Raw genomic sequence first — 20583 nt, 5'->3', positions numbered from 1 at the left:
AACTACCCATTTGGAGGGGTACTTAATTATTTACACTTACCCATTCACACTACGCCTGGTGGACCTGGTTGTTTTGGACTTTTGCAAGAGGTACGAGGTGTGCCTCGGGCAAATCCACCAGTATCTATGGAGGATCGTGATCCTCCTTCATTACTTTGTGAATAAGACCGAGTCTCGTCGGTTCACCATCGATCATGTACTCTGTTTATACTGTTCGCATATTTTCCGAAGGGGATTAATCAAGCTTACTCGTCGGGGCCAGCAAGGCCCCTTTTTCGAGCATTGATGAAGATCGAGACCGGGCTGGCAGGGATGCTTCATTCGGGTGAATATCCAAGACTTGATCCCTCTCGAGTTCATGCCATTACATGAGAAATGGAATGCATCTTGTAAGTGTAGTCTCTCCTTAAGCGTCAATTTTTTCTTCAGTTTCTTTCTTTTCATTCATACTTGTGGTTGTGTAGCTATTGCCCGGGTTCTAAATGCGGTCCCTCGACTAAAGGAGTGGATTGAGGGCATCTGCATACATGGCGCGCATGGTGCAAGTTTTCAAAGGGCTGATGGGAGGCCCATTCTCATGGTAAGGTATTTCTCTGAATAGTTAATACCATACTTCTAACTTTCATCATACTAACTTTCCTTGCCTCATCCCCTTCCCCCCTTTTTTGTAGGTTTGCCTAAGACCACCGAACTTAGGCTTTTGGAAGGGGATGAGGACGTGTCCTTATTTGTTGATCCCTCCATTATGGGATAGCCTAGGGCTATCGTGGGGGAAAAGAAGAAGAAGAAAAGAAAGGATTCGGGCTCCCCGAGCTCTATGGTGAAGCCAAAAAAAGAGTGGCTTGTAAGCCCAAGAAGAGCTCCAGTTCTCGGGTGCTGAATTCCGATTCACTTTTTCGGCTTAGGGACGAGCACAAAGAAGATGACATTTTAATTGCCCATGGATCGACCCCTCATGGGGAGCAGGCAGCAGCCGAGGGGGAAATTTGTGAGGTCGACCTCCCTCAGACTCGGGAGATTGATGTGGAGACGAGGATGAAACCCCTCGGGATGCCGGCTCTGCTCCGAAAGAAGTGCCTGGTGTAATAAATATTACGGGAACGCCCTCCTACACCGAGTCCATGCTCGAGGAGGCCCAAGCAGGAAAGGAGAAGTCCAATAAAGGGGTCCATGGCGCAGACGATCCCCTTCATTCCTTTTTTGATGGTGTGGACTCGTCCGTTTTAGAAAACATTTTCGAGCTGGGAGACCTGGAAGTTCTGAAGAAGGACACATCCTCGGAAGCTGGTAGGCTGAGTTCGAGCCCGAAATTGATCAATTAGTTCCTTGCTCGGAGAGTGGACCCTGGTCGCAAGAGATCGGTTGTTCTTACTATCCCGGAGGATGCCCAGGTTCTGTCTGCTCTTGTAGGGATAGCCAGCTACCTCTTATGCCATGTGACCGAGGAAGACCAGGCAAAAATAAATGAGGTGAATATGCCGGGCCTTTCCAATGAGATACATCAGGCGCTGAACCGGGTAAGGCATCATTAGCTTTTTTGAATTTTAGTTAGGTTTTGATGTCACTCGCGTCTTTCATTATTTTGCAGGCTTCAGTACTTCATTATGAGAGTTTCCTCCGGTATCGGGTCAAGGTCAATCAGCTCGAGCTCGAGGTCAAGGATCGGGCCCAAAAAAGGGACATGTACAAGCTCCTCAGCAAGCAACAAGATGGGGCCATTAAGGACTTTTAGGCCGAGCTGGACAGAGCTCAGAAAAAAGCTTCGGCCCTGAGGTGGGATCATATCGACCTGGTCGAAAAGGTAAAGGTTTTTGAAGTTATGAATGGAGGAATTAGTCCGGGCAACTAACGACCAAACCTCGCAGGTCCAGCAGAAGATCAACCTAATTGACCAACTTCGATTCGAAATAAACGAGGTCCAAGCCATTGCGGATGGTTGGAAGAGAAAAATCGACCAGGCAAAGCTAAAATTGGTAGAGGTTAAAATTGGGGTAGCGAAGGAGAAAGCCGACAAGCGGTCTCAGTAGAATGATGAACTCCGAGCACAACTTAGCTCTTCTCTAATATAACGGGACATCTTCGGGAAGGAATACGAGGCAATAAAGTCCAAGTTGGACATTACTTTCGCCGATGCCGAAGAGATAGTGGCCCAGTATAAGGCCAATGTCGAAGCAACCAAGGCCCGCCTGAAGACCAATACTAAATATGTGAGGCGGTTATCCCGAAGGGAGACCCTCAAAGAGATCCATGCTCGAGGCTTCGACTTGTCGGCCGAGATCGAGGAGGCTAAGAAGCTTGAGGCCAAGGCAAAGAAACTTTTTTAGCCCGAGGGTGTAGAGGACTTTGAAGGTTCCCAGGAATCTAAAGACTCTGACGATTCTGGCGCCGAATGGGGCCCCAGTGAAGATCAAGCATGAATGCCTTAGAATGCTTTTTTTTTTGTATTTTTGGGTTTTGTGTATATTTTGGCTTATTTTAAGGCCAATTTTGTTGGGCCTTTGTAACGATATTTCGGAATATATAAAATTTCCCTTTTTGACAATTTCGAGTCTTTACTTTTTAGCATCTTTTCGTCATTTCTATTCTTGCAAAAATTTCTAATGCTTTAGCATAGAGTCAAACGTAGTAATAAGTCATTTCTTTTTTGGAGCTCCGAACAGAGCCTGACCTTGATGCAATTTGTATACGGTAAAATCGGAGGGTCTAATTTTATCGGATGTTATGATGCCTCGTAAGCATATTTCACAAGGTTCGAAACTAGGGTCGAGCTTCACCCTCGAAGGCTATCGACGCTCGACCTCAGGACGAAGCAAATCAACGGTTATGATGGAAAAGTCTAGTGATTAATGCAAGTCTAGTGAGCTAATAAAGTCTAGTGAGCTAAGTTCAGACCTGAATCATGGTGTCAACTAGGGCTAATAAAGTCTAGTGAGCTAAGTTCAGACCCGAATCATGGTGTCAACTAGCTGTATCATCCCCATATCTTTGTAATTAATGCATTTGTACTATGTTGGGATTCCCCCTCTTATATAAAGGGGATCCTTGTCATTTTGAAATGGTTGGTGGCTCCATACTAAATATACTAGAACACTCTCTTTGCTCTGCTCTCTAACACATTCTCTTGGTCTCGTTATCTCATTTATTGCTCATATTTATTGTGTTATATTTATTATTCATCATTTATTGCTTATTATTGGTCATAAAGAGCCGTATTTGATTTATTTATAGCTGTTAGTCTCCATCGACCACCTTCGATAGCTCCTAGCCGAGCTTCAAACTCGATCTGGAGGCCCTCGAATAGGCAAGCTCGAGGCCTCGATTGGCAGCGATTCAGTTTAATTAACATCTCGTTTTTAAGCTTTTATCTCGTTTCTAAGTATTTCACATAGCATCAATTGCCTAACAACTAGCATAAAAATAGATCACGTATTTTTAGAACCACTAAATCAAATTTAATTGTTATTACCATTTTCACGGTAAACAGTTTGGCGCCCACCGTGGAGCTAAAAATAATAGTGATTATTTTCTTGATGGTTTTACTACACGATGAAAGTTATCTATCACACTTTTTCTTGTCCAAGATCTTTGATTTCAGGTCAAAATGCTTAAACCAGTAAGTGTGCCAAGAAAAAACAGCCTCAAAAACTATGGGAAGGGTGGTACAGTTACTCCAAGTATGGGTGTGCCACCACGAACCCTGAGAACATACCGGAGCCGATTCCCATGGGTACAACCTCATGCGACACCCAAGGAGTTAACGTTGGTCCTCACATTAACCTGGGAGCGTGCCGAGAAACTCAGTGGGAAACTTGGAAACATCCAACCTGGGCAAAAAGAGAGATTCCTCGGCATGTCGTTCATATGATTATCGGGGGAACCGACATTCCCCGAGGACCCGTGATCAAATGAATAAAAATATCCGCTACAATCGAGGGGCCGATCCGAGACTGTATGACCGAAGACACCCTCGCATTCAGCGAGGAGGATCTCGAGACCTTGGCAGAACCACACAACGACGCGCTGGTAATTTTATTCCTTTTAAGCAACGTTCAAATTAAACGTGTGCTTGTGGATCCAGGCTGCTTGGCCAATGTAATAAGGTCAAAGGTAGTAGAACAACTTGGGTTGGTCGATCAAATCATATCCGCATCCCGGGTCCTCCACAGCTTCAACATGGCCAGCGAAATAATGAAAGGAGAGATCGTCCTCCCGGTAGACATGTCCGGTACAGTCCAGAATACCAAGTTCCATGTCATCATTGGTGACATAAGGTAAAACGCATTGCTTGGCAGACCATGGATACACAGTATGAGGGCGGTGCCGTCAACACTGCACTGGATGATAAAATTTCCAACAAAAGATGGCATAACAACCATATATGGAGAACAACATGCGACAAAGGAAATGTTCGCATTTTACCAGGAGGCACTAAGCCTCATACACTCCACCTCGGACGAGTCTAGGAGCATACAGACCCCCGAGGATGATGAAGAAGATTTCCTCGCCCCTCGAACTTTCGTTGACCCCGAAGAGTCGGATGCAACAAAATCGACAATTGAAGAACTGGAGCAAGTTGTTTTGATTAAGCATCTCCCAGATCGAAAGGTATACCTGGGAACGGGATTAACCCTCGAACTTAGGAAAAAACTCATTCAATTCCTTATTAACAACATCGACTGTTTTGCTTGGTCCCATTTAGATGTGATAGGAATCCCGCCGGAAATAACCACCTACCGATTGAGTGTCGACCCCAAGTTTAAACTGGTGAAGCAAAAAATAAGACCTTAGTCCGAAGTAAAACACGCATTCAACAAGGATGAGGTAACGAAACTCCTTAAAATAGGGTCTATCAGAGAGGTAAAGTATCCCGAATGGCTAGCCAACGCAGTGGTAGTGCCCAAGAAGGGAATAAGTTAAGAATGTGCGTAGATTATAAAGATTTAAATAAGGCATGCCCCAAGGATTCTTTCTCATTGCCTAACATCGATCGTCTAATCGATGCTACGGCCGACCATGAGACCCTCACCTTTCTCGATGCCTACTCGGGGTATAACCAAATTCAGATGAACCCCAAGGATAGGGAAAAGACTTTGTTCATCATGAAGTATGGTACCTACTGTTACAATGTAATGTCCTTCGGGCTGAAAAATGCGGGGGCCACGTACCAATGTCTAGTTAATAAAATGTTCGAGAATCAAATAGGCAAATCCATGGAAGTTTATATCGATGATATGCTAGTTAAATCCCTGCGCGCAGAGGACCATTTGACTCATTTTCAAGAAATATTCGACATCCTCAGAAGTTATAACATGAAGATTAACCCCGACAAATGTGCCTTCGGAGTGGGTTCGAGCAAATTCTTAGGCTTCATGGTATCGAACAGGGGGATCAAGATCAACCCCGGCAAAATCAAGGCCATCGAAGAAATCACGGCGGTAAATAATGTAAAGGCCGTACAATGGCTGACGGGGTGAATAACGGCTCTAGGAAGATTTATATCGAGGTCATCGGATAGGAGTCACCATTTCTTCTTTTTACTCAAAAAGAAAAACAACTTCAAGCGGACCCCAGAATGCCAACACACCTTAGAGGAACTAAAGAGGTATCTGACTAGTTCGCCTTTGCTTCACACGCCAAAAGAGGATAAAATGTTGTATCTATACATGGCCATATCTGAAATAGCATTAAGTGGTGTGCTAGTTCGAGAAGAGCAAGGTACGCAATTTCCTATTTATTATGTAAGTCGGACCCTAGGGGATGCCGAAACCAGGTATCCGCACCTAGAAAAATTAGCTTTTGCATTAATAAGCGCATCGCAAAAAATGAAACCCTATTTCAATGCCACCGTATCTTCGTTTTAAAAACGTACACTCTCCGAAGCATATTGCATAAGCCCGAACTATCAGGCCGATTGGCCAAATGGGCCATCGAACTCAGGGGGTATGATATCGAATATCAACCTCGAACGACCATCAAGTACCAGATTCCGACGGACTTCGTGGCCGACTTCTCACCCTCCCTCGTGCCCTAGGTAGAAAAGGAAATCTTGCTAAAATTAGGAACATCTTCCGGGGTATGGACCCCGTTCACCGACGATGCCACAAACATAAGAGGATCCGGGCTCGGTATAGTTCTGAAGCCGCCCATGGGTGGCATAATTAGGCAATCTATAAAAACTACAAAATTGACTAACAATGAAGCTGAGTATGAGACTATGATTGTAGGTCTGGAATTGGCCAAAAGCCTGGGAGCTGAGTCCGTTGAAGCAAAATGTGATTCACTCCAGGTAGTAAACCAGGTAAATGGGAGCTATAAGGTCCGAGAAGACAGGATGCAAAGGTATTTGGACAAAATCCAAATCACATTATGCCATTTCAGAGAATGGACCCTGGTCCACATACCTCGTGAGCAGACAGCGAGGCCGATGCCCTCGCAAACCTGGGATCATCTGTTAAAGAAGATGACCTACTCCCCGGGGCTGCTATTCAACTCTCCAAATTAGTGGTTGAGGAAGGTCATGCCGAGATCAATTCTACTAGCCTAACATGGGATTGGAGAAATAAATACATTAACTATTTGAAGGATGGAAAATTACCTGTGGACGCAAAGGAATCGAGGGCCCTGCGAACCAAAGCAGCCCGGTTCTCACTCGATGAAATTAGGACTCTATATAGGAGAACCTTCGATGGCCCCCTAGCAGTATGCCTGGGGCCAGGGGACACAGATTATGTACTCTGAGAAATCCATTAGGGTACTTGTGGAAATCAATCTGGCACTGATTCATTAATCTGAAAGGTGATCAGGGCAGGCTACTACTGGGACAATATGGAAAAAGACACTAAGGAATTTGTTCGAAAGTGCGACAAATGCCAAAGATTTGCCTCTATGATTCACCAACTCGGCGAATAGCTGTATTCGGTCTTATTGCCATTGCCATTCATGAAATGAGGAATGGACATCGTCAGACCCCTACCAACGGCGGCAGGTAAAGCTAAATTCATTTTATTTATGACTGACTATTTCTCAAAATGGGTAGAAGCGCAGGCCTTCGAGAAGATAAGAGAAAAAGAAGTCATTAACTTCATCTGGGATCACATCATGTGATGATTCGGGATTCTTTCCGAGATAATATGCGATAATGGGAGGCAGTTCATCAGAAGCAAAGTAACAAAATTCATTGATGATCACAAAATCAAGAGAATCATGTCAACGTCTTACCACCCGTGTGCAAACGGCCATGCCGAGTCCACAAACAAAACCATCATCCAAAACTTAAAAAAGAAGTTGGAAAGCGCTAAAGGAAAATAGAGAGAAATATTGCCCGAAGTGTTGTGGGCATATCGAACAACTTCAACGTCAAGCACAGGGGAAACACCTTTCTCTCTAGTATATGGCGCTGAGGCCCTAATACTAGTGGAGGTCGGGAAGCCAAGCGCAAGATTCCGACACACCACTAAGAGCTTGATTTTGAAAGTATTTTGCATACTAAAAATATATAGGGAAAAATTGGGTATCAACACTCACTGGTATGAATGGTCGCCCAAAAGCAAAGGATCGAAAGGTATTATAACAGGAGAACAAACCTCCGACATCTCGGAGTCGGGGACTTGGTCCTAAGGAAAGTCACCCTCAACACCCGAAACCCTAATAAAGGAAAGCTAGGCAAAAATTGGGAAGGGCCGTACCGCATCCTCGGAATAATCGACAAAGGGTTCTACAAGCTCGGTACCATGGAAGGCGAGCAGCTTCCAAGAAATTGGAACATATCAATGCTGAAACTATACTACTGCTAAGGCATGCGTTGCACTCTTTTCCTTCGACCGGATTTTATCCCAAAAAGGGTTTTACCGGCAAGGTTTTTAACGAGGCAACACCCATATGCTACCTGAGGGAGACTCAATAAATATTCAAGGCTTCTTTTGCAATCAACCACAAATACTGGGGAGCATCCCCCCGGAAGGTCACCAACTCAGAGAAACCAAGATATACCAAGAAAAGTCTCGGTAGAAAAATAATATACCGGGCCAAATGGTCGAACGAACCATGTCCGCATAAAACAACTGAGCCTGCAACAACAAAAACATGTATACTTGTACTAATTAATCAAAGAATACTTCCCAAAAGCATTTTGCATCTCAAGGAAGCTTGATATTTTTGCAAAAAATGGCCCCGGAGCCAAAAATGTCCCGAACACTCAGGGACTGGCACCAACAACTTAAAACAATGTGACCCCTGGGTCGGAGCTCCTAACTCGTAAGCCCTCAATGAGGCAACAATGAGATCACAAAACAACTCCAGAGCCAAAAACATCCCGAACACTCGGGGACTGGCATCGAAAACTCAAGGCTACACGACCTCCGGGTTGGAAACTCTGAAATTGTAAGCCCTCGATGAGGCAGTACTAAGTTCACAAGTAATGGATCCCGAGCCAAGAAACCCCTGATGTCTCGGTGACTGCCGTCAATCGCCATATCCATCGACTTATCAAAACCTGAGGCTATAAGACCACATGCGGGCAGCCTTGGTCTCATAAGACCTATATAAGGCAACAACAATATCTGTAAGAACTCAAGCAAGGCGTGAACCATACTTGTACCAAATATCCAAAACTGTAAGACCTTACTAAAGGCATAAACCCGATCTCAAAGTTTCAGCTATATATCGAACTTGTAAGACCCCTAAAAAGGCATACCCTCGATATAGACGCCGAAACTACTTCACTCGGGACTTAAAGGCTCCGGCCAAACACAAATGACTCCGGTCACAAGGCTGTACCAGCCAAATTAACGCGACTTGGGGATACCCGACCGTCGCTATAAATTACAGGCCTTCAATTACTTCGAATATACTTCGGAAAGAACTGGTTAAACAGGCTACCCTCGACATAGGAAAAAGAGCTTCAACCACGTCAGCTCCTAAACAATTGGCTTTGAGATACTTAGCCTTCGAGTCAAACCTCCAGAGGTGCTCGATCATCGCTATATAACGACTCACAATCGAGGTTTTTTATTAAGCTGTCGAAGAGTCAGGCAAACATTATTTTAAAAAATCCTTAACGAGGGAAAATTAAAGCCTATATTAGAGGTCGCATCGACCCAAGGCGTAAGAGCCACTATCGCCAGCCCACATAAAAGGTCGCATCGACCCAAGGCGTAAGAGCCATTGTCGTTAGCCCACATAAAAGGTCGCATCAATCCAAGTCGTAAGAGCCACTGCCGCCAGCCCAACGGTCGCACTGACCCAACGTGTAAGAGCCTAAGGGCTAGCTTACAATTAAAAAACTTGAGTGTCGAATGAGCTCGAGTCGTAACCCGATTCGGATACTGAACCCAAAATAGTTAACTGAATATGCCCAAGAGCAAACGCGTAAGAGCCACTGTCGCCAGCAGTAAACTTAAAGGTCGCACCGACCAAATGCGTAAGAGTCACTACCGCCAGCGCTAAAATCGTAGGTCACAGTGACCCAACGTATAAAAGACAGGTCTAACCCGAGAACAGTCGGGGACCGACTTTCGACCATCACGGGCCGCTCAGCAATAGCAAAAACTCGAGGGCATAACCCAAGGTCTAAGATCTCAAATCAATTGTCAAAAGTATCGCTTATTATTCTCAAAAGGAAAAGGGGAAAAGAACTGATAAAAAGCAAAAATCTTATTATACATATGGCTCGCGGAGGTACATTTACAAGGCTTTTGAAAAATCCTTACAAAAAAGGGGCCAAATAGAACCCCGATCCATCATCGAGCCTACATCTTTGATAGCTCCGCCGGAGGTTGTGCCCCAACAGTTTCGGTTACAACCTTAGGACCTTCAACGACCTCTTCCCCTCGGGGAATCCCGCTTCCATTCTCGTTATCTTCTAAGCCACTACCCGACACATCTCCAGAAGCAAACAGGGCAGTATCTCTCTCCTCTAGGGTCTTCATCCTCTCGGGCCCGATAGACAACTCGATATCCCTTGCATGTATGTCCTCTAGAGTTTGCCTCCAAGATTCTAATCGAGCGTGTCCCAAGGCTCGAGTCAATTTCAGTTCAACCCCCTCAGGCACTCTCCCGATGTGAGCATTTATTATAACGACACCCTCTTTCTGCATAGATATAAGTGCCTCAGCTTCGATTTTGATCCCAGATAGTGCAGCTACTAACTCAGAGTGGAGACCTCTATATTTGTCACTGTCTGCCCTCACATGTTGAAGTTGACGATCGATTGAGGCCATCTTTTCCTGAAGAGTATCCCTCTCAGAGGTTATCTCTCTCACATGTTGTTTGAGTTCGAGGACTTCAGAATCTCTGGCTCGGAGCCTCTCCCTCAGCAGGGCGCCTTCCTTCTCAAATTTCATGGATCAAATCCAGGACATTAAAATATTGGGATCCGGGAATTATCAAGAAATTATTTTTCCCCTTGCCTTCAACTCAGGGACTTCCAGCTGTTCTCGAAGTTGGGGCTACCGAGGCGACCTTAGTTTCTTCCACCTTGATCTTCTTGGATTCTGAAGGTTCATTTGACGGCTCCCTTTGCCTTTTCTTCCCTTCATCGGGTCCCAAAGTACTCTCTTCACCAAGGGAATCTCCCCCAGACCTGCACGAATGAAGGAGGTAAGCACAGGGAGTGAGATCACTATCAAGAGCGATTCAGGTTAAAAGGTACGACTGCAACAGGTGCGAAAGATCACCATGATCCTTAGCTTCCAATCGAGTTCGAGACAGGTCACGCCACACTCACTCGGCATATGGGCAAATCGAGTCCACCCATCGACCCAACCTAAGAGGTCAGTGATCGCGCCAGGATAAATTGCCACGGCGGCACCAACAGAAAAAAATTAAGCGCATGGAAAGATGTACCTAAAAAGATTCAAGGAAATGCTAGATAGTGTATCTACTTATGTTCTATATTCCACCTTTCGGGGAACGACATCCTTTCCACTGGGATCAGGTCCGAAGTCCCTACTCGGACAAAGCGACTCATCCAACCGCCGTTCCCAACTTCTTCGATACAAGCAAAAAGGGCCCTTAGAGCTCGGCGGTGGAGCTTAATCAGACCTTCGCGGAAGAGACAGGGGTTATACATCCTGATCAGGTGATCGAGGGTAAAGGGCATCTCCTCAATCATGCTCACATAGTACCTGATCATGTAGACAGTACGCCAGAATGAAGGGTGAATTTGGCTGAGGGTCACTTGGTACCGTTGGCAAGAAGTCGAGAATCACGGGGTCTATCGGAGGAAAGGATGGCCCCACCAGCCCAAGGGTAAATGGGTAAGTATATACACTAAGGAAATCGGCTTTGTATATCGTTACATCCTCCTCCCGAGTAGGGATCTCCACAAGTACCGCGTCCCCTAGTTGCAATCAGTCCTCACCCTTTCGACGTCTGATACCAGCTAATATACTGAGACATGGGCTCGCGATGCCCAGGTTTCGAAGAAGGTCTCTCGACCTTGAAATCGAAAGCCGTTGAAAAACATTCTGGAACACATTCCTCAGCACGAGGAGACATTGTCATTTTACCTTTAGATGAAAGCAAAGAGGAGGAGGTCACGCTCTCCTGAGAAGCAGAGGCGAAAGTTTTTGATTCCTAAAAGATTCCGGAAGAGAAGGGAAAGTTGCGTTTCTAAGAAAGAACAAAGGTAAAGGAAGAAGAAACCTTTTTAGGGGCTTGGTGGTGCAGTGAGTTGTAAAGAACGAGAAGAGAAATATTTATAGAGGCCCCGCACGCATGTTGAAGGATGCCAAGGGACAGCCAACCGCCGTAATCAATGCTAAGGCTTTTAGGGGATGTGTGTACGTCGTCTTTTGGCACCTTATGACTGCCGTCATTACGGAAATACCAGAGGGGCAGGAATTCAAGATCGTTTCTTATCACTTTCACTCTAAGAAACACGGGGATTATCTGTATACGGTAAAATCGGAGGGTCCAATTTTATTGGATGTTATGATGCCTCGTAAGCATATTTCACAAGGTTCGAGACTAGGGTCAAGCTTCACCCTCTAAGGCTATCGACGCTCGACCTCGGGGTGAAGCAGACCAACGTCTATAAAGAAAAAGTGGGGAGTTTCCAAGGCATACAACTATGGCTGATAAAGTCTAGTGAGCTAAGTTCAGACCCGAATCATGGTGTCAACTAGCTGTTCCATCCCCCATATCTTTGTAATTAATGTATTTATACTATGTTGGGATTCCCCCTCTTATATAAAAGGGATCCTTGTAATTTTGAAAAGGTCTGTGGCTCCATACTAAATATATTAGAATATTCTCTCTGCTCTACTCTCTAATACATTCTCTTGGTCTCGTTATCTCATTTATTGCTCATATTTATTGTGTTCTATTTATTGTTCATCATTTATTGCTTATTATTGGCCATAAAGAGCCGTCTTTGATTTATTTATAATTGTTAGTCTCCATCAACCACCTTCGATAGCTCCCAGCCAAGATTTAGACTCGACCCAGAGGCCCTCGAATAGGAAAGCTTGGGGCAACGATTGGTAGTGATTCAGTTTGATTAACATCTCATTTTTAAGCTTTTATCTCGTTTCTAAGTCTTTAACATAACATTAACTACCTAACAACTAGCATAAAAATAGATTACGTATTTTTAGAACCACTAAATCAAATTTAATTGTTATTACCATTTTTATGGTAAATACAATTTTTATTGTCTCGAAGCTTTGAAAACTCGGAGTGACCGGATGTTTTTACGAGATGCTTAAGTGATTTTAGACGATGTTTTTGCCGAGGGTAACCTTTTGGAAGGTTTTGACTTTTTATTGAAGGCCTTATATTTTGATTATGGGATTCGGACGTCTCTGAGCCATTTTTTAGGGTGGTCGTAGCCTTTTAGGTTTAGGCACTACCTAATGGGCTTTGTGCCTCCAGGATTTGATAATTCCAGTTGTCCGAACATATTTGGGACGATAGCCCCTGAGCGGGGGTAGCCCTTGGGCTCGATAGTCCCCGAATAGGGATAGTCCTTAGGCTCGATGCTTTAGGAGGCAAAAATATGTAATAGCAAGGTGGGAACTTTCTTTTATTTTTGTGTGTAAAGTACATGATCGAAAGCGTGTAAAATCTTGTATTATGGCTAAGATAGGCGATGCGGGCACCGTTCACTTGACCGTTTGGCCCTTATAATAAATCCTAACCACCGAGCCTAAGTTGTTCAAGTATGAGGTTTCCTTCTTTCCTTGCTAGGAAGTCTAACCCGAGGGTGATGTCCCCCAATATTCGAGGTTGATCTTGAGAAGGCTCAAATACTGTTGATATGAGCAGTGACTCCGATTTAAAACCGGTCTTCGAATCTAAGTTAGCATGATTTACTGTTGCCTTATTAGAAACCTCGCTGGAAAATCCATTTGGGATAAAACCAGTTCAAGGGAAAAAGAGTGCAACGTGTGCTTTCAGACCTAATAATCACATTCTCCTTTAGCTTATTCCTGTAAGTGTTATTTCGATTCATAATATTATAAAAAGGTAAATAAGATCATACCTTAGCAAAAGTACCACTTTAAGTGCGTCACGTTCCAGTTGTTCGGTAGTTGTGCACCATTTCTTGCTTCGAGTTTGTATGAACCTTTGCCGATAATCCCGATGACTTGATAAGGTCCTTCCTAATTTGGACCCAGCTTCCCCTCGTTCGGGTTTCGGGTGTACAGTGTTACTTTTCTTAACACCAATTCCCTGATCTTGAAGTGTCGGAGGTTAAGTCTTTGGTTATAATACCTTTCTTTCTGCTGTTTCTGGGCGGCCAATCGGATTATGGCGGCCTCTCATCTTTCATCCAATAATTCTATGTTCATGCTCATAGCCTCACCATTTGATTCTTTGGTCGTATTTCAAAACCTGAGGCTCGATTCTCCCACTTCGATCGGTATTTGTCCTTCAACACCGTAGACCAATGAAAATAGAGTGCCCCTAGTACCAAATTTCGAGGTTGTACGGTATGCCCACAAGTCTTCGGGCAGAATTTCCTTCCATTTCCCTTTGGCATATGTCAATTTCTGCTTTAGGTTTTGAAGTATGGTCTTGTTTGTTGATTCCGCCTATCCGTTCCCACTAGGGTAATAAGGTGTTGACAAGATCTTTTTGATATTATGATCTTCAAAAAACTTGTTTACCTTGCTGTGGATGAACTGCTTCCCATTATCACACACTATCTCGGCCGGTATCCTGAACCGACATATTATGTGGTCCCAGATAAAGTCAATGACTTCTTTTTCCTGAACCTTCTCGAACGCTTGAGCTTCGACCCATTTAGAGAAATAATCGGTCATAAACAGTATGAATTGAGCCTTACCAGGTACCCATGGCAAGGGACCGACGATGTCCATTCCCCGCCTTTATGAATGACCATGGGGACAAGATCGAGTGTAATAGATCTCCGGGTTGATGGATCATTGGTGCGTGTCTCTAACAACCATCACATCTTCATACAAAGTTTTTTGAATCTTTCTCCATATCGACCAAGTAGTAGGCGGCTCTGATTACCTTCCCAACTAAAGATTCCGCTCGTGAATGGTTTCTGCAGGTGCCCTCATCAACTTCTCTCAAGATGTATTCGGTATCTCCCGTCCCCATGCATATGGTGAGCGGGCGGTCGAATGTTCTTCTAAACAAAGTCCCTTTGGATAGGCTGAACTTGGCCGCCTTCGTGCGTAGAGCTCTCGATTCTTTAGGATTCGAGGGCATCTTCCCAGTCTTCAAATAATCTATGTATTTGTTCCTCCAATCCTAAGTCAAACTCGTTTAGTTTATTTCAGCATGGCCTTCTTATACTACCGAATTTATAACCTATATGACTGTTCTCGAACTGAATTAATTATCATCAACTGATGACCTCAAGTTAGCCAGAGCATTAGCCTCGCTATTTTGATCTCGAGGTATGTGTTGAAGGGTCCATTCCTTGAATTGATGCAGCGTTACCTACAATTTGTCTAAATACCTTCGCATCCGTTCCTCTTTTACTTCAAACGTCCCATTAACTTGAATTACCACGAGGAGGGAATCACACTTAGCTTTGATCACCTCAGGCCCAAGGCTTTTAGCCAATTGGAGACCTACAATTATGGCCTCATACTCGGCCTCATTTTTAGTCAATTTTACAGTTTGAATAAACTGCCTAACTATGTTTTTCATAGGCGACTTAAATACGATGCCGAGTCCGAACCACTTTGTGCTCGAAGCACCGTCCGTAAAGAGGGTCCAGATTCCCGAGGGAGTACCCGAGGTTAATAATAATTCCTTTTCGACTTCGAGTATCAACGTCGGTGTAAAGTCAGCCACAAAGTCTGCCAAAATTTGTGATTTGATGGCAGTTCAGGGTCGATATTCGGTATCGTACCCTCTAATTTCTACGACCTATTTGGCCAACCAACCCGAGAGCTCGGGTTTGTGCATAATATTTCTCTGCGGGTAAGAGGTTATGACACATATAGGGTGGCATTGAAAGTACGATTTCAACTTTCTGGAGGTGCTTAGCAAAGTGAGCGTCAATTTTTTGAGGTGAGGATACCTTGTTTCAGCCTCGCCTAGAGTTCCACTAACATAATAAATAGGAAATTACGTACCTTCTTCTTTCTGGAGTAGGACTCCACTTACCGCCACTTCGGATACCGCCAAATAAAGATACAATTGTTTAACCGCGTTCGGAGTATGGAGCAGCGGTGGATTCGAAAGGTACCATTTGAGTTCTCCCAAGGCTTACTAGCACTCCGGGGTCCAAGAGAAGTTATTCTTCTTCTTCAATAGTGAGAAGAATCGATGGCGTTTGTCTGAAGACCTCGATATGAACCAGCTTAGGGCGTCTATATGCCCAGTTAGCCTCTGAACGGCCTTAACACTATCCACCATGGTGATTTCTTCTATGGCTTTGATTTTATCGGGATCAATCTTGATCCCCTAGTTGGATACCATGAATTCGAGGAATTTTCCAGATTCGATCCCGAATGCGCATTTTTCTGGGTTGAGCTTCATATTGTATCTTCTCAATATGTCGAAGGTTTCTTTCAAATGTTTCAAATGGTCCTCTACTCACAGGGACTTAACTAGCATGTCGTCAATATAAATCTCCATTGATTTTCCTATTTGTTCTTCGAACATCCTATTTACTAGCTTTCATAAGTGGCACTGTTGTTCTTTAGTCCGAATGGCACTACATTAATATAGTAGGTGCCAAACTTAGTGATAAAGAAAGTTTTTTTTTGATCCCCCGGGTCCATCTAGATTTGGTTGTACTTGAAATAAGTGTTGAGAAAGCTGAGTAGCTCGTTCCCGGCAGTCACATCGATCATGCGATCGATGTTAGGCAGAGGAAAAGTGTCCTTAGGGAATGTCTTGTTCAAGCCTTTGTAATCTACACACATTCTTAACTTGTTTCCCTTTTAGGTACTACCACTACGTTAGCTAACCAATCCGGGTACTTAACCTCACGAATGGAACCTATTTTAAGGAGTTTAGATACCTCGTTTTGATGAATGCATGATTGACTTCGGACTGAGGTCTCCTCTTCTGTTTAACCAGGAGGAACTTCGGATCCAAACTCAGCTTGTAGTGGTTATCTCCGGAGGGATCCCTGTCATATCAAGGTGGGACCAAGCGAAACAATCTATGTTAGATATAAGGAATTTGATGAGTTTTTCCCTAAGTTCGGGAGTTACCCCCGTGCCCATGTATACCTTTCGATCGGGAAAGTGTTCGATCAATGTGACTTGCTCCAGCTCCTCGACCGTTGATTTGGTGGTGTCGGAATGATCAGGAGTGATGAACGACCTAGGAACTCCGTAATCTTCATCCTCGCCAGCTCCTTGTTTCTTCGATTCGGTCGGGACCTGTATCGGTGATTGTTATTTTATTTCTTTCCTATCGATTGGCTCCATATTATTTGATGTCGAGAGTACGGACATCGGGATCACTTCGTCGACTACGGACATTTCTTTTGCGGCTGGCTGCTCTCCGTAGACCGTCTTGATTCCTCTCGGAGTGTGGAATTTCAGTACCTTGTGTATTGTCAAGGGTATTTCCCTCATGTTGTGAACCCAAGGCCTTCCGAATAAGGCGTTATACCTCATATCCCCCTCGATCACATAGAATTTGGTATCCTAAAATTGTCCCAGTGGTATTTACTAGAAGGGTTATTTCTCCTTTGTTACTCATTCCATGTTGAATCCGTTTAAAACCCGGACTGCCGGCACTACTTGGTCTTGTAGACCCAACTGCTCTACGACCCTCAATCTGATGATGTTAGTTGAACTACCTGGATCAATCAACATACATTTAACTCGAGATTTATTTATCAGTACAAATATTACCAGTGCATCATTATGCGATTGCACGATGCCTTCGGTGTCCTTTTGAATGAAATGGTTCCCTCTAGGATATAATCTCGGGTTTGTTTTTCTCTCTTGATGGCACCTTAGTGCGCTTTAGCATTGGTCCTTGGGGGTATCGACTCCTCCAATGATCATGTTGATGACGTGCTGAGGTTTTTCTTGCTCGGTCTGTTTTCTTGGAGCCCCTATTCCTGAAGTGATTTTTGGATCGATCACTCAGAAATTCCCGGAGATGCCCTTATTGAATAACCGAGCCACTTCTTCCCTTAATTGTCGGTAGTCCTCGGTTTTATGGCCGTGAGTGCCATGGTACTTACATATCAAGTTAGGGTCTCTTTGGGTAGGGTTGGACTGCATTTGATGCGCTCGATGGTAGATACGATACTGGCAGTATCGACACTGAAGTTGTATTCCGATAACCTCGGTGCTTCCCTCGCCTCGAGTGGCCTGTCAAAACTGTTTTTGCTCATGAGTCCCCGACTACTGTGGCTTCGATTGTTCCTCTTTTCGTTCCTCGTAGGGTTACGCCCAAATCGGTTACACCTGCAGTCTCTATTATACAGTTGATACCGGTATCTTTTTTATCTTGGTTCATGATTGACGACTCTCTTAGACCTGTCATTAGTTTTGACTGGATAAACGAACTCGGAGGGGTCCCCGAACTAATCGTCTTCGACTCTAATTTTTGACTGGTACCTGTTATAGATGTCGGCCCAAGTTACCACTAGGTATTCTACCAAATTCGGTTTCAACTGTTGTGAAGCTAAGGAGCTTCGAGGGTTGAGTCTTTGAGTGAATGCCTGAACGGACCAATCATCCGCAACCGGGGGCAGGTCCATCCGTTCCATTTGAAATCTCGATACGAATTTCCTGAGCATTTCGTTATCTCTTTATTTTACTTTGAAAAGGTCCAATTTTCTGGTCTCAGCCTTTTTGGTCCCGCCGTGTGCTTTTACAAAGGCATCTGCAAGCATAGCAAACGAGTCAATAGAATTCGGGGCCAAGTTGTGATACCATATCATCGCTCCTTTTGACAGGGTTTCTCCGATATTTTTTGCAAAACCGACTCGATTTTGTCATCTTCTAAGTCGTTTCCCTTTATGGAACAAGTGTAGGAGGTCACATACTCATTTGGATCTATAATTTCATTATACTTCAGAATATCTGGCATACAAAACTTCTTACGGATTGACTTTGGTGATATGCTTGAAGGGAAAGGTTTTTGAACAAATTTCTTATTGTCCAGGCCTTTCAATATCGGGGGCGCTCCTAGGATTTGATCAACTCTAGAGTTATAGGTCTCCACTTTTTTTTATTGGCCTCAGTTTTCTTCTCCCCCGATTCCACCCTCTTTGTCAGTTCCTCAAGCATCTTTATGATTTTGGGGTGGGTCCCGGGCTCAGCTCCATCCAGCCTTTCCGTAACTTGGTCATTCCTTCTATTGTTTTCTCGGGATTGTTCGGGCTCAACTCTGCTAGGGGCACGGCTTTGGTTCTGCAACTGTGCTATCACCGCCTGTAGGGCTTGTAACATTTCGAAGAGCACCTGCAGATTGATCCCATCGCCTTCACCTTCGGGCGTACCTCGATCCATTAGGCGGGCTCCATAAGAGCGATGTTCTCAGGGTCGGTCGATAGGTTGGCGTCGATGGCCACATGCGAGTTGGCATCAATTGGGTCTGCATCTTGGACTCTGTTGGGATCAGCAGGAGGCACCTCGTTACTAGGTGTTATATTGTTGTTTTCGCCATGATGGCCAGACTCAACATCAAAGTTGAAGTGAGCAGACTAAGAGTTTGACATCCTTAGGTAGATATGAAATTAAAATCTCAAAGAACAAGCGTAAAATATAGTGTGTTATGGAAATTTATATCAAACCACCACTATTATCCTTACCCCCATGGTGGGCGCCAAACTGTTTACCTTTAAAAATGGGTAACAACTGAATTTATACGTGGTTTTAAGGATATGTAGATTAATTCAATACAAATGATTAATGACGTTAGATAAGCAAATAAAGAACAGAACGAACTACTAAACCTAGCGATGATAATGAGTCCGGGCTCGGTTAAAGGCTTAACAAGAAACTCGCCTTCGGTTCCGAGCCAATGTTTATGAAGAACTTATGAACCAAAACGAGAAACTTTGAACAACTTTTAGAAACAGAGAAAAATAGATGTATATTGTCTTGGTATGCGTGTTACAACCTGTCTCCTGAATAATAAATCCCCCCTTTATATAATAGAGGAGTTTTACCCTAAGTACAATCCTAAGGAAGGTAAAAATCTTCTTTTTCGCTAATCACTAATATGCCGCCGATATGGGCTGAGATCTACGCCGTGATATTCGGTTGGGCACGAATATCATGGCCCCTTGTTAATCGTATGAGGTTGTTTGGAAACGCTTTCTGAGGTGTCGTTATTCGAATCGGGTCTGGGGGCATGGTCTCGATGACTCCGGGGGCAAATATTTTGTCCGGGCTTTGATACGGGTGGCTCCCAGCCTCGATTTTGATTCCATGCAGTTATTCCCTCACTTCGTTCGCCCTACTAGGAAATCGAGGTGCTCATTATCCTTGGTTTTATTCATATACAATCCTTTAAAGTTTTTCTGACCAAATTTTAAAAAATTTACACTACGCCACCTTAAGGATAGAGCCGTAAGATACGGTTCGATCTAAATGATTTAAAAAAAAAACTAAACTTGTTCTAAAGAAGAGTTATGAAACATGAAATAAAACGAATACGCTAATCTGAATTTTATTTTTTGATTTTATGTCCATCGTATCGATCACTCCAGATTTATCAACTTAAATTGCTACCACACTTAACGGTCATCATGTCTTTCACGCAAACCTTCTTAAGAATATGAGAGAGGTAGAGAGCAATGTACATAGACCAGATGAGTAAGGATACACACGTGCGAGCCTAATAAGTGATCATTTCATTGGAGGTAAGCAAATCCACGAAATTGGTTGATTAAGCTCGAACAGAGTTCATACCTAAAGGTAGTGGCTGAACTCGCCGCAAAAAATTCAAGGCAATCTAACTTTTTTAATTGTATTTGTCTTTTTTTAATAACATAAAAGGAGCATAAGGTTGAGTGTTGAAGGACTAACTTACAAGTACTTTAAATAACGAGCAAACTCTCGAACGTAAAAGTAATTAATGGATCACATAATGAATAACCTAGCTCAAAGGGGAGATCATGAAAGCAAGAAAAGCTAATTCGCACAAAATCAAATCTCCTCTACCCAAGGGGCG

Source organism: Nicotiana tabacum, chromosome 7 (genome assembly GCF_000715075.1).
Source record: "Nicotiana tabacum cultivar K326 chromosome 7, ASM71507v2, whole genome shotgun sequence".
NCBI classification, from domain to species: Eukaryota; Viridiplantae; Streptophyta; class Magnoliopsida; order Solanales; family Solanaceae; genus Nicotiana; species Nicotiana tabacum.
The sequence above is the reverse complement of the archived record's forward strand: the minus strand, read 5'-3'. Positions refer to the sequence as shown.